Here is a 13,534-nt window from a genome sequence, read left to right on the forward strand (position 1 = left end):
TGTAATTGTTTATTTCCGTGTTATCCTTTCCAGACCCCCACTTCCCCCATTTCTTCCTTTTTAAAAAAAAATCATTAAAAAAAAAAAATTCCTCTCTTTTTTTCTGAGGGCAGGATGTAAAAAAAAAGCTGAATAAGCTTATTCTTTTACCCTCAATAAAGATCATTTTGACTTGACTTCACACACACATACACAAATCCCTTTTCTCCCCCACCCCCTCCCCATCCACACCAGCCACGCCTCTGAACAATACCAATCCTCCTCGACATCACACACACACACACACAGACACACACACACACACACAGACACCACTGTACTGCGCAATCATTTCTGGATTAGTCGGCGAAACCTACCGCTAAATACCTATCACCGATGCTGCTGCAAGCAAGCGCTACAGGGAAAAAAATATATGTGTGTGTCTGCTGTGCCCAGGTATATAAGAAGAAGAATCAATCGTTGGGCTGGGCTGGGTTGGCGTGGCCGTGTCGGCTCAGGTAGAGTCAGGCCAGTCGTGCTGTGCCAGTGGATGCGGCCAGGGAATTTTCTGGCAGGTATCCTTGTGTGACCAGCCATACAGGACAGGGTAGGACAGGACAGGTATAGTGGAAACCGTCACTGGGGTGTGATCGGGTTTTCACCTTTAACACGTGTTGTGCACAGGTATTTTTTGTTCCTCTCTCTGTCTCTGTATCTCTCTTTATGTATTTGTATTCTCTCTCTCTTTATGTGTTTGTATTCTCTCTCTCTCTCTCTCTCTTTACGTGTTTATATTCTCTCTCTCTCTCTCTCTCTCTGTGTGTGTGTGTGTGTGTGTGTGTGTTTGTATTCCCTCTCTCTTTATGTGTTTGTATTCTCTCACTCTATGTGTGTGTGTGTATTCTCTCTCTCTCTCTCTCTCTCTCTCTCGCTCTCTCTCTCTCTCTTTATGTGTTTTCGTGTTTATATTCTCTCTCTCTTTTTACGTGTTTGTATTCTCTCTCTCTCTCTCTTTACGTGTTTGTATTCTCTCTCTTTACGTGTTTGTATTCTCTCTCTCTCTCTCTCTCTCTCTCTCTCTCTCTCTCTCTCTCTTTACGTGTTTGTACTCTGTTTCTCTTTACGTGTTTGTACTCTCTCTCTCTCTCTCTCTCTCTCTCTCTCTCTCTCTTTACGTGTTTGTATTCTCTCTCTCTCTTTACGTGTTTGTATTCTCTCTCTCTCTCTCTTTACGTGTTTGTATTCTCTCTCTCTCTCTCTCTATGTGTTTGTACTCTCTCTCTCTTTACGTGTTTGTACTCTCTCTCTCTTTACGTGTTTGTATTCTCTCTCTTTACGTGTTTGTATTCTCTCTCTTTACGTGTTTGTATTCTCTCTCTCTCTCTCTCTATGTGTTTGTACTCTCTCTCTCTATGTGTTTGTACTCTCTCTCTCTTTACGTGTTTGTATTCTCTCTCTCTTTACGTGTCTGTATTCTCTCTCTCTTTACGTGTTTGTACTCTCTCTCTCTCTTTACGTGTTTGTATTCTCTCTCTCTCTCTCTTTACGTGTTTGTACTCTCTCTCTCTTTCTTTTTACGTGTTTGTATTCTCTCTCTCTCCGTGTCTATTTATTGACAGTGATTGTACAGTTGTAGTTATTGCTCTCTCTCTCTCTCTCTCTCTCTCTCTCTCTCTCTGTGTGTGTGTGTGTGGTTTTTGCTGTTGTTTTCATTCAGCTTTCTTTTTTTCTGTTTTTTTGTTAGAATATTCAGTTTTCGGGTATTTTTTGTTTTTGTTTTTTTCGGTTTTTGTTTTTTGCAAATTGGAAGGTTCTTCCCTTCTCTTCATTCTTGCTTGCTCTTTCCTCCGATCTGATTTTATTGTACATGTATATTAGTCGAATTCAGCTCAGTACGGCTCAGAAAGGATGAGAAGAAGAAGAAGATGGGGAAGAAGAAAAAGAAGATTTTTTTGGAATCAACTTCCTCAGCCTCTCCGTCACTCATCTTCGCTGCAATCTATCAAATCCAGTGTGAAGACCCACCTTTTCCCCTCCAGATTCATTCTCAACAGCTCATTGGTTTTCAGTTTGAACTATAATGAGTACCCGTGAGTGAGTGAGTTTTGATAGTTTCAGGATTTGTTGGTGGTATTTTCGATCGTGTACTATTTACGATTGTGTGCTATGACTTGTGTGTGCGTGCGCGTGTCCTTGTTTATATATATATATTGTGTGGGGGTGGGGAGGGGGGTGAGGAAGGGGGGATGAATAATTTTCAATGATGTTTGGTATCTTGTGTTCAAGTTTTCCTTTTTGATATTTACATAAATTATGTGTTCTATTTGTAAACGCCTAGGGCTTATTTTCAAGGTTAGGCGTAAATGCTGATAATAATAATAATAATAATGATTATGATGGTGATGACGATGAAGAGGAGGAGAAGAAGAAGAGGAAGAAGAAATGAGGAGGAGGAGGAGAAGGAAAAGAAGAAGAAGATAATCATGGATGAGGAGGAGGAGGAGGAGAAAAAGAAGACGACGACGAAGAAGAAGATACTGATTATGAGGAGGAGGAGGAGGAGGAAAAGAAGAAGAAGATAATGAGGAGGAGGAGGAGGAGAAGAAGATGATGATGAGAAGAAGATAATGATGATGAAGGAGGGGGAGCAGAAAAAGAAGAAGAAGAAGGCGCAAAAATAACATCTGACAAGGTTTTCTCCTTATTTGGAGTTGGGTGTGTGAGGTTCACGGGTTGGAGGGGGGTCTTAATCTCTGTCCCTGTGTCTGTCTGTCTGTCTGTCTGTCACTCACTCACTCACTCAGTACATGTCTCTTCGGCTCTCTATGTCTGTCTCCCTTGTGTTTATATTTCTCTCTCTGTCTCTGTCTGTCTGTCCTTGTCTCTGTCTCTGTCTCTTTCTCTGTGTGTGTCAGTCTCTGTCCCTCTTTCTGTGAAAAAGTACCCATGTGTGTTTGTTCATCTCATTACCCTGATCAAATGCAATAAGGTTTCGTTTCCTTTCCATCTCCTGCTCTCTGTCTGTCTGTCTGTCTCTGTCTCTCTATTTCGCTCTCTCTCCTTCTCTCTGTCTGTCTTGCTCTTTTTCTCTTCCTCTTTCTGCCACACCCCCTTTCTTATCTGTCTCTTTGCCACATCTTCTCTGTCTCTGTCTCTCTCTGTGTCTCCCTCCCCTCTCTCTCATCCCTCTCTTTTCCACCTCCCCCCCTCTCTCATCCCTCTCTTTACCACCCCATCTCTCTCTCTCTCATCCCTCTCTTTACCACCCCTCCTCTCTCTCTCTCATCCCTCTCTTTTCCACCCCTCTCTCTCTCTCTCATCCCTCTCTTTTCCACCCCTCTCTCTCTCTCTCATCCCTCTCTTTACCACCCCTCCTCTCTCTCTCCCATCCCTCTCTTTACCACCACTCCTCTCTCTCTCTCATCCCTCTCTTTACCACCACTCCTCTCTCTCTCCCATCCCTCTCTTTACCACCACTCCTCTCTCTCTCCCATCCCTCTCTTTACCACCACTCCTCTCTCTCTCTCATCCCTCTCTTTACCACCCCTCCTCTCTCTCTCTCATCCCTCTCTTTACCACCCCTCCTCTCTCTCTCCCATCCCTCTCTTTACCACCCCTTCTCTCTCTCTCTCATCCCTCTCTTTACCACCCCTCCCCTCTCTCTCATCCCTCTCTTTTCCACCCCTTCTCTCTCTCATCCCTCTCTTTACCACCCCTCTCTCTCTCATCCCTCTCTTTTCCACCCCTTCTCTCTCTCATCCCTCTCTTTACCACCCCTTCTCTCTCTCATCCCTCTCTTTTCCACCCCTCCTCTCTCTCTCTCATCCCTCTCTTTTCCACCCCCTCTCTCTCTCTCTCATCCCTCTCTTTTCCACCCCCCCCTCTCTCTCATCCCTCTCTTTTCCACCCCCCTCTCTCTCATCCCTCTCTTTACCACCCCTTCTCTCTCTCTCTCGCTCCCTCTTTCTGTCCCTCTCTCCCTCACTTTCTTATCTCCCTTTGCCACCCTATCTGTCTCTGTGTCCCTCTCTCTGTGTCCGTCTCTGTCTCCCTCTCTCTGTCCCTCTCTCTGTCCCCCTCTCTGTCTCCCTCTCTCTCTGTCCCCTCTCTGTCTCCCTCTCTCTGTCCCTCTCTGTGTCCCTCTCTGTCTCCCTCTCTCTGTCTCTCTCTCTCTGTCCCCCTTTCTGTCTCCCTCTCTCTGTCACCCTCTCTGTCTCCCTCTCTCTGTTTCTCTCTCTGTGTCCCTCTCTGTGTCCCTCTCTGTCTCCCTCTCTCTTTCTCCCTCTCTCTGTCCCTCTCTGTGTCCCTCTCTGTCTCCCTCTCTCTGTTTCTCTCTCTCTGTCCCTCTCTCTGTCTCCCTCTCTCTGTTTCTCTCTCTCTGTCCCCCTCTCTGTCTCCCTCTCTCTGTTTCTCTCTCTGTGTCCCTCTCTCTGTCTCCCTCTCTCTGTCCCTCTCTCTGTCTCCCTCTCTGTCTCCCTCTCTCTGTTTCTCTCTCTGTCCCCCTCTCTGTCTCCCTCTCTCTGTTTCTCTCTCTGTCTCGCTCTCTGTCTCCCTCTCTCTGTCTCCCTCTCTCTGTCCCTCTCTCTGTCTCCCTCTCTGTCTCCCTCTCTCTGTTTCTCTCTCTGTCCCCCTCTCTCTCTCCCTCTCTCTGTCTCCCTCTCTCTGTCTCCCTCTCTGTCTCCCTCTCTCTGTCCCTCTCTCTGTCTCCCTCTCTGTCTCCCTCTCTCTGTCTCTCTCTCTGTCCCCCTCTCTGTCTCCCTCTCTCTGTCCCCCTCTCTGTCCCTCTCTCTGTCCCCCTCTCTGTCTCCCTCTCTCTGTCCCCCTCTCTGTCCCTCTCTCTGTCTCCCTCTCTCTGTCTCCCTCTCTCTGTCCCTCTCTCTGTCCCTCTCTCTGTCCCTCTCTCTGTCTCCCTCTCTCTGTCTCCCTCTCTCTGTCCCTCTCTCTGTGTCCCTCTCTCTGTCCCTCTCTCTGTGTCCCTCTCTCTGTCTCCCTCTCTCTGTGTCCCTCTCTGTCCCTCTCTCTGTCCCTCTCTCTCTGTCCCTCTCTCTGTCTCCCTCTCTCTGTCCCTCTCTCTGTCTCCCTCTCTGTCCCTCTCTGTGTCCCTCTCTCTGTCCCTCTCTCTGTCCCTCTCTCTGTCCCTCTCTCTGTCCCTCTCTCTGTCCCCCTCTCTGTCCCTCTCTCTGTCTCCCTCTCTGTCTCCCTCTCTCTGTCCCCCTCTCTGTCCCCCTCTCTGTCTCCCTCTCTGTGTCCCTCTCTCTGTCTCCCTCTCTGTCTCCCTCTCTGTCTCCCTCTCTCTGTCCCTCTCTCTGTCCCCCTCTCTGTGTCCCTCTGTCCCTCTCTCTGTCTCCCTCTCTCTATGTCCCTCTCTCTGTCCCCCTCTCTGTCTCCCTCTCTCTGTCCCCCTCTCTGTCCCTCTCTCTGTCCCCCTTTCTGTCCCTCTCTCTGTCCCCCTCTCTGTCCCTCTCTCTGTCCCTCTCTCTGTCTCCCTCTCTCTGTCCCTCTCTCTGTCCCTCTCTCTGTCCTTCTCTCTGTCCCTCTCTCTGTCCCCCTCTCTGTCCCTCTCTCTGTCCCTCTCTCTGTCTCCCTCTCTGTCCCTCTCTCTGTCTCCCTCTCTCTGTCCCTCTCTCTGTCTCCCTCTCTGTCCCCCTCTCTGTCCCTCTCTCTGTCCCTCTCTCTGTCTCCCTCTCTCTGTCCCTCTCTCTGTCTCCCCCTCTCTGTCCGTCTCTCTGTCTCCCTCTCTGTCCCCCTCTCTGTCCCTCTCTCTGTCTCCCTCTCTCTGTCCCCCTCTCTCTGTCCCTCTCTCTGTCTCCCTCTCTCTGTCCCTCTCTCTGTCTCCCTCTCTGTCCCTCTCTCTGTCTCCCCCTCTCTGTCCCTCTCTCTGTCCTTCTCTCTGTCCCTCTCTCTGTCCACCTCTCTGTCCCCCTCTCTGTCCCTCTCTCTGTCCTTCTCTCTGTGTCCCTCTCTCTGTCTCCCTCTCTCTGTGTCCCTCTCTCTGTCTCCCTCTCTCTGTCTCCCTCTCTCTGTCTCCCTCTCTGTCCCTCTCTCTGTCCCTCTCTCTGTCTCCCTCTCTGTCCCCCTCTCTGTCCCTCTCTCTGTCCCTCTCTCTGTCTCCCTCTCTCTGTCCCCCTCTCTCTGTCCCTCTCTCTGTCCCCCTCTCTCTGTCCCTCTCTCTGTCCCTCTCTCTGTCCCTCTCTCTGTCTCCCTCTCTCTGTCTCCCTCTCTGTCCCTCTCTCTGTCTCCCCCTCTCTCTGTCCTTCTCTCTGTCCCTCTCTCTGTCCCCCTCTCTGTCCCTCTCTCTGTCCCTCTCTCTGTCCCTCTCTCTGTCTCCCTCTCTGTCCCCCTCTCTGTCTCCCTCTCTGTGTCCCTCTCTCTGTCTCCCTCTCTCTGTCTCCCTCTCTGTCTCCCTCTCTGTCCCTCTCTCTGTCCCCCTCTCTGTCTCCCTCTCTCTGTCCCTCTCTCTGTCCCCCTCTCTGTCCCCCTCTCTGTCCCTCTCTCTGTCTCCCTCTCTCTGTCTCCCTCTCTGTCTCCCTCTCTCTGTCCTTCTCTCATCCCACCTTTCTTATCTCTCTTTGCCGCCCTCTCTGTCTCTCCCGGTCTCTGTGTCTCTCAGTCTCTGTCTCTCAACTCCTCTCTCATTCCTCTCTCTGCCACCCCCTCTTTCTTACCTCTCTTTGCCACCCTCTCTGTCTCTCTCTGTCTCTGTCTCTCTCCCCCTCCCTTCCTCCATCTCTCTGTCTCTGTGCCATATAGAAAAGAAAAAGAGAGAACGGAAATTGATAGTCTTTCAAGATACGTTCTCAGCTTCCCTCTCTCTCTATTAAAAAAAAAATAAAGAAAAATAAAAAAAAAAAGAGATACATACACACCCATACACCCACAAGTGAGTGCTTCTTCTCACAGACAGCTTCGATTACTATGCCGTCTGTCCCACAACAATCGATATCAAAACGCGTTCGTCGCCCTTTTGCCTTCCTGTCTCGTGTATAGCTCAGTTTCACGTTGTGGCTTTCCGCCTCACTGAACACACATCACAGTCGATAGATAATGATCTGACAATCTTTTGCGACCTCACTTTCCTTTTTTTCTGTCAAGCATCTAGTTCCCACGAGCGCGCGCGCGCGAGAGAGAGAGAGAGCGAGCGAGCGAGAGAGAGCGCGTGTTTGCGTGCGTCCGTGTTGTGCGTTTGTGGGCGCGCGCGCGTGTGTGTGCGTGCTTTCGCGTGTTATGTTGGATGGGCATTAAAAAGTGAGGATGAGATGTGTGTGCGTGAGTTATGGTTGGATGGGCGTTAAAAAGTGAGTATGAAACATGTGCATGCGCGTGAGTTATGTTGGATTGGCATTAAAAACGCAAGTATGAAACGTGTGTGTGCGTGAGTTATGTAGGATGGGCATTAAAAAAGTGAGTATGAAACCGGCGTGTGCGCGTGAGTTATGTTGGATGAGCAATAAAAAGTGAGTATGAAAAGTGTGCGTGAGTTATGTTGGATGGGCATTAAAAAGTGAGTGTGAAATGTGTGCAAGCGTGAGTTATGTTGGATGGGCATTAAAAAGTGAGTATGAAAAGTGCGCGTGAGTTATGGTTTGATGAGCATTAAAAAAGTGACTGTGAAATGTGTGTATGCGCGGAATATGCTGGATGGGCATTAAAAAGTGAGTGTGAAAAGTGCGCATGGGTTATAATGGATTTGGCAATAAAAAGTGAGTATATAATGTGTGCCCGTGAGTTTTGGTTGGATGGGCATAAAAAGTGAGTATGAAAAGTGTGTGTGAGTTATGTTGGATGGGCATTAAAAAGTGAGTATGAAAAGTGTGCGTGAGTTATGTTGGGTGGGCATTAAAAAGTGAGTGTGAAATGTGTGCAAGCGTGAGTTATGTTGGATGGGCATTAAAAAGTGAGTATGAAAAGTGTGCGTGAGTTATGTTGGATGGGCATTAAAAAGTGAGTGTGAACTGTGTGCAAGCGTGAGTTATGTTGGATGGGCATTAAAAAATGAGTATGAAAAGTGCGCGTGAGTTATGGTTTGACGGGCATTAAAAAAGTGACTGTGAAATGTGTGTATGCGCGGAATATGCTGGATGGGCATTAAAAAGTGAGTGTGAAAAGTGCGCATGGGTTATAATGGATTTGGCAATAAAAATGAGTATATAATGTGTGCCCGTGAGTTGTGTTGGATGGGCATTAAAAAGTGAGTATGAAAAGTGTGCGTGAGTTGTGTTGGATGGGCATTAAAAAGTGAGTATGAAAAGTGTGCGTGAGTTGTGTTGGATGGGCATTAAAAAGTGAGTATGAAAAGTGTGCGTGAGTTATGTTGGATGGGCATTAAAAAGTATGAAAAGTGTGCGTGAGTTATGTTGGATGGGCAATAAAAAGTGAGTATGAAATGTGTGTGTGAGTTATGTTGGATGGGCATTAAAAAGTGAGTATGAAAAGTGTGCGTGAGTTATGTTGGATGGGCATTAAAAAGTGAGTGTGAACTGTGTGCAAGCGTGAGTTATGTTGGATGGGCATTAAAAAGTGAGTGTGAACTGTGTGCAAGCGTGAGTTATGTTGGATGGGCATTAAAAAGTGAGTATGAAAAGTGTGCGTGAGTTGTGTTGGATGGGCATTAAAAAGTGAGTATGAAAAGTGTGCGTGAGTTGTGTTGGATGGGCATTAAAAAGTGAGTATGAAAAGTGTGCGTGAGTTGTGTTGGATGGGCATTAAAAAGTGAGTATGAAAAGTGTGCGTGAGTTGTGTTGGATGGGCATTAAAAAGTGAGTATGAAAAGTGTGCGTGAGTTGTGTTGGATGGGCATTAAAAAGTGAGTATGAAAAGTGTGCGTGAGTTGTGTTGGATGGGCATTAAAAAGTGAGTATGAAAAGTGTGCGTGAGTTGTGTTGGATGGGCATTAAAAAGTGAGTATGAAAAGTGTGCGTGAGTTATGTTGGATGGGCATTAAAAAGTGAGTATGAAATGTGTGTGTGAGTTATGTTGGATGGGCATTAAAAAGTGAGTATGAAAAGTGTGCGTGAGTTATGTTGGATGAACATTAAAAAGTGAGTGTGAACTGTGTGCAAGCGTGAGTTATGTTGGATGGGCATTAAAAAATGAGTATGAAAAGTGCGCGTGAGTTATGGTTGGATGAGCATTAAAAAAGTGACTGTGAAATGTGTGTATGCATAGACGGGCATTAAAAAGTGAGTGTGAAAAGTGCGCATGGGTTATAATGGATTTGGCAATAAAAATGAGTATATAATGTGTGCCCGTGAGTTGTGTTGGATGGGCATTAAAAAGTGAGTATGAAAAGTGTGCGTGAGTTATGTTGGATGGGCATTAAAAAGTATGAAAAGTGTGCGTGAGTTATGTTGGGTGGGCATTAAAAAGTGAGTATGAAATGTGCGCATGAGTTATGGTTGGATGAGCATTAAAAAAGTGACTGTGAAATGTGTGTATGCGTGGGTTATGCTGGATGGGCATTAAAAAATGAGTGTGTGAAAAGTGCGCGTGGGTTATAATGGATTTGGCAATAAAAATGAGTATATAATGTGTGCCCGTGAGTTTTGGTTGGATGGGCATTAAAAAGTGAGTATGAAAAGTGTGCGTGAGTTATGTTGGATGGGCATTAAAAAGTATGAAAAGTGTGCGTGAGTTATGTTGGATGGGCATTAAGAAAGTGAGTGTCAAATGTGTGTGTGCACGTAAGTTATGTTGGATGGGTATTAAAAAGTATGAAAAGTGTGCGTGAGTTATAATGGATTTGGCAATAAAAAGTCAGTATAAAACGTGTGCCTGTGAGTTTTGGTTGGATGGGCTTAAGAAGTGAGTATGAAACGTGTGTGCGTGAGTTATGTTGGATGAGCATTAAAAAAGAGAGTGTGAAAAGTGCGCATGAGTTTTGTTGGATGAATGAGCATTAAAAAAAGTGAGTATGAAAAGTGCGCGTGAGTTTTGTTGGATGGGCATTAGAAAAGTGAGTATGAAACGTGTGTGCGTGAGTTGTTTCATCAGTCTCATCCACCCCTTTCAGTCTGCCTATCGCGCTGACCACAGCACCGAAACCACTCTCCTCCACATTCTGAACAATCTACTGATAGCGTCCGACTCAGGAAAAATTTCCCTTTTCACTCTTCTCAACTTGTCAGCCGCCTTTGACACGATAGACAATTCAATCCTTTCCCGTCTTCATTTTGCATTTGGTATCAACGGCACTGTTCTAAACTGGTTCAAATCTTATCTCACTGATCGATTCCAGTCTGTCATTGTTGATCATTTCCAATCTGAACCCGTTAAAATCGAACTTAGAGTCCCACAGGGATCTGTTGTAGGCCCAGTGCTCTTCAGAAGAATGATACCCCTGAAAAATTGTTGTCGCTCTTGCAAGAAACATCCAACTGCTTCCTGGACATTCAAAACTGGATGACTCGAAATAAGTTACAATTGAACGCGGACAAAACAATGATCATAGGAACTAAACAAAAACTGTCTTCCATGACAATTGACACAATCAAACTTGGCAGTACATCCATTCCCTCTTTCCACGTCAGTCAGGAACCTCGGTGTTGTCCTTGACAATACACTGTCCATGCAAAAATTTATCAGTCAGACATGTCAGTCTTGCTACTGTCAACTGCAGCGCATCAGTGCCGTCCGGAAATATCTGTCCACTGACGCAACATCTAGATTTGTCGTTTCTCTCATTCTCTCTCAACTTGACTACTGTAACTCTATTGTCTGGTTTGACTCCTTCATCCATTCAGTCCCTTCAGCGCATACAAAACTTTGCTGCCCGACTCGTCCTCAGAAAGAAAAGTTCTGAGCACATCACTCCTCTTTTGCAACATCTCCACTGGCTCCCTGCCTCACACCGAATAAAATACAAGATCAGCACTCTATGTTATAAATGTATTCACAAAAGTGCCCCTTCCTATCTCTCTGGCTGCCTTCACCTCTACACTCCATCTCGCTCACTACGATCGGCTTCGGATCCACTCTGTTTACGCATACCCAGATTCAAATACTCCACTGTTGGCCGCCGTTCTTTCTCTGTCTCTGGACCTTGCGATTGGAATGAACTTCCTCTTTCGCTTCGTCAAGTCTCCACTCTCAACTCCTTCAAGTCTGGCCTTAAAACCCACCTCTTCCCAAAATAGCCTCCCTTGCCTGCCCTTCCTTGTCTTTAGTTTCTACAGTTTTAGAGTTATGCATGCGTGTGAATGACTGGTGCGAAAGCGCTTTGATTTGTCTGTGCACAAGATTCAGCGCTATATAAGTACCATTATTATTATTATAGCGTATATGGATTTGACCGAACGTAGTGACGCCTCCTTGAGCTACTGATACCGATACTGATTCTGTGCCATTCAATCAGGCACGCACACATACACACTCAGACAGATATGTAACATTTCATGCGTATGACCCTTTTGTTTATTTACCCCGCTATGTAGGCAGCTATTATAGGAGGAAGGTGGCAGAATGGTTAAGACGCTCAGCTGCCAATACAGAGAGTCCGTGAGGGTGTGGGTTCGAATCCCGCTCTCGCCCTTTCTCCTAAGTTTGACTGGAAAATCAAACTGAGCGTCTAGTCTTTCGGATGAGATGATAAACCGAGGTCCCGTGTGCAGCACGCACTTGGCGCACTGAAAAAGAACCCATGGCAACGAGAGTGTTGTCCTCTGGCGAAATTACGTTAAATGAAATCCACTTTCATAGGTACACAAATATGTAAGCATGCACTCAAGGCCTGACTAAGCGCGTTGGGTTATGCTGCTGGTCAGGCATCTGCTCAACAGATGTGGTGTAGCGTGTATGGATTTGTCCGAACGCAGTGACGCCTCCTTGAGAAAGTGAAACTGAAAACTGAAACTGTAGGCAGCCATACTACGTTTTCGTGGGTGTGCATGCTGGGTATGTTCTTGTTTCCACAACCCACCAAACGCTGACATGGATTACAGGATCTTTTACGTGCGTATTTGATTTTCTGCGTGCACATAAACACGAAGGGGGTTCAGGCACAAGCAGATCTGCACATATGTTGACCTGGGAGATCGGAAAAATCTCCACCCTTTACCCACTAGCCGCCGTCACCGAGATTCGAACCTGGGACCCTCTCATTGAAGGTCCGACGCTTTAACCACTCGGCTATTGCGCCCGTTCTTCTTCGGGGCATGTTGAAACTGTTGCTGAATTTCCGGCAAACAGCGGTGTGTGCATCCAGTGTGAGGAGAACCACTCATAGGGCAGAGGCGATTTCCTGCACGTGCACTTTCTTTCTTTTTCTTTTTATCTTACAACTGAAAAAATCGCAACTATCTTTTATAAACCACTGAATTACTGTCCGCATCAGTGATGAGAAGGTGCAGAGAGGGGTAGGTGAGACAGCACTTGAGTCACTACGAAGTTCTACTGTCTACTGTATGAAAGTCAGTCGTGTTCGACTATGACCTTCACAACAGCAGAGGAGGTAACTGCTGTCCCAATTATCTGGGCTAGAATTTGATAAAAGTGGTGTCTTGCCCAAGTTACATCCCCACTATCTCGGCCAAGAGGGTTTTAGGACAGTCGGCATTGGGATGGTTATCAAAGGCCGACTAGCCCCCAAGGTTGCAGCTCTAAGAGCCAGTACAATCTTGCCCCCTTGTTCGAGAGACCAAGTCCTTCACAAAAGACAAAAGTGTCTACTGTAAAGAAGAGGAAAGTGAAATGGCGTGGCCAAGTAACAAGATCTTGTGGCCCCTCTTCCAAGACCATCCTTCAGGGAACGGTTCAAGGAAAGAGAAGAAAGAGACGTCAGAGAAAGAGGTGGACAGATGACATCCTTGAATGGACCTAGGAAAAAAAACCCCTTCTGTTCGCCCAAACCCAGGTGCTTGCCATTGACCAGGATTTGGTGCGTGTCAAAGACGCTGGTGTATCTATGCCCTCAGGGGGCACATGAAAGAAACTCCTCGCTTTGCCTTGCCTCGCTTCGCCTCGCCTCGCCTCACCTGGCCTTGCCTTGCCCTGCCCTGCCTTGCAAGCAGAAACAACAACAATATCCACATTTCTCCCCTTCCACTCCTTTGTGTGACTGTCGGAGTGAACGTCCACGCCTTGTTGTGAACACTGTTCATTCCGTCATGAGTGGAAAATTGTGGAAATTGTCGAGACTTTTTGTTCGGTGATTCACCACACAGTGTCCCAACGACCAGGGACCGTATTCAATTGATCATCGTGCCTTGCCGGTAAAGAAGTACCTGCACGTAATCTGCCTGAGGCAAGGCAAACTGACCAAGGGTTAGCAATATCCAGTATCCAGGAACACAAGAGCCTACCCGCGGGTCTATAAACCCGAAGGTAAATTTACCCTTTCTACCTGCCGAGGGTCACTGCCTTCGAAGCAGGGGGTAAATATGGCGGATCCTTTTGTTGAGGGAAAACACGCGTGCTTTGCGGATAGCACGTGTTTTGCTAACTCCCTCAACAATGCTATGAAATATAGTGGGGTGAGAAGAACATAGCAGAAGGGAATCACCAGGATTTTCAATTATTGACGATGGGTTCGCTGCCTGGGTGCACCGCGCGTGTCTTGAAT

The sequence above is a fragment of the Babylonia areolata genome, chromosome 33 (assembly GCF_041734735.1).
Source record: "Babylonia areolata isolate BAREFJ2019XMU chromosome 33, ASM4173473v1, whole genome shotgun sequence".
Lineage (NCBI taxonomy): Eukaryota > Metazoa > Mollusca > Gastropoda > Neogastropoda > Buccinidae > Babylonia > Babylonia areolata.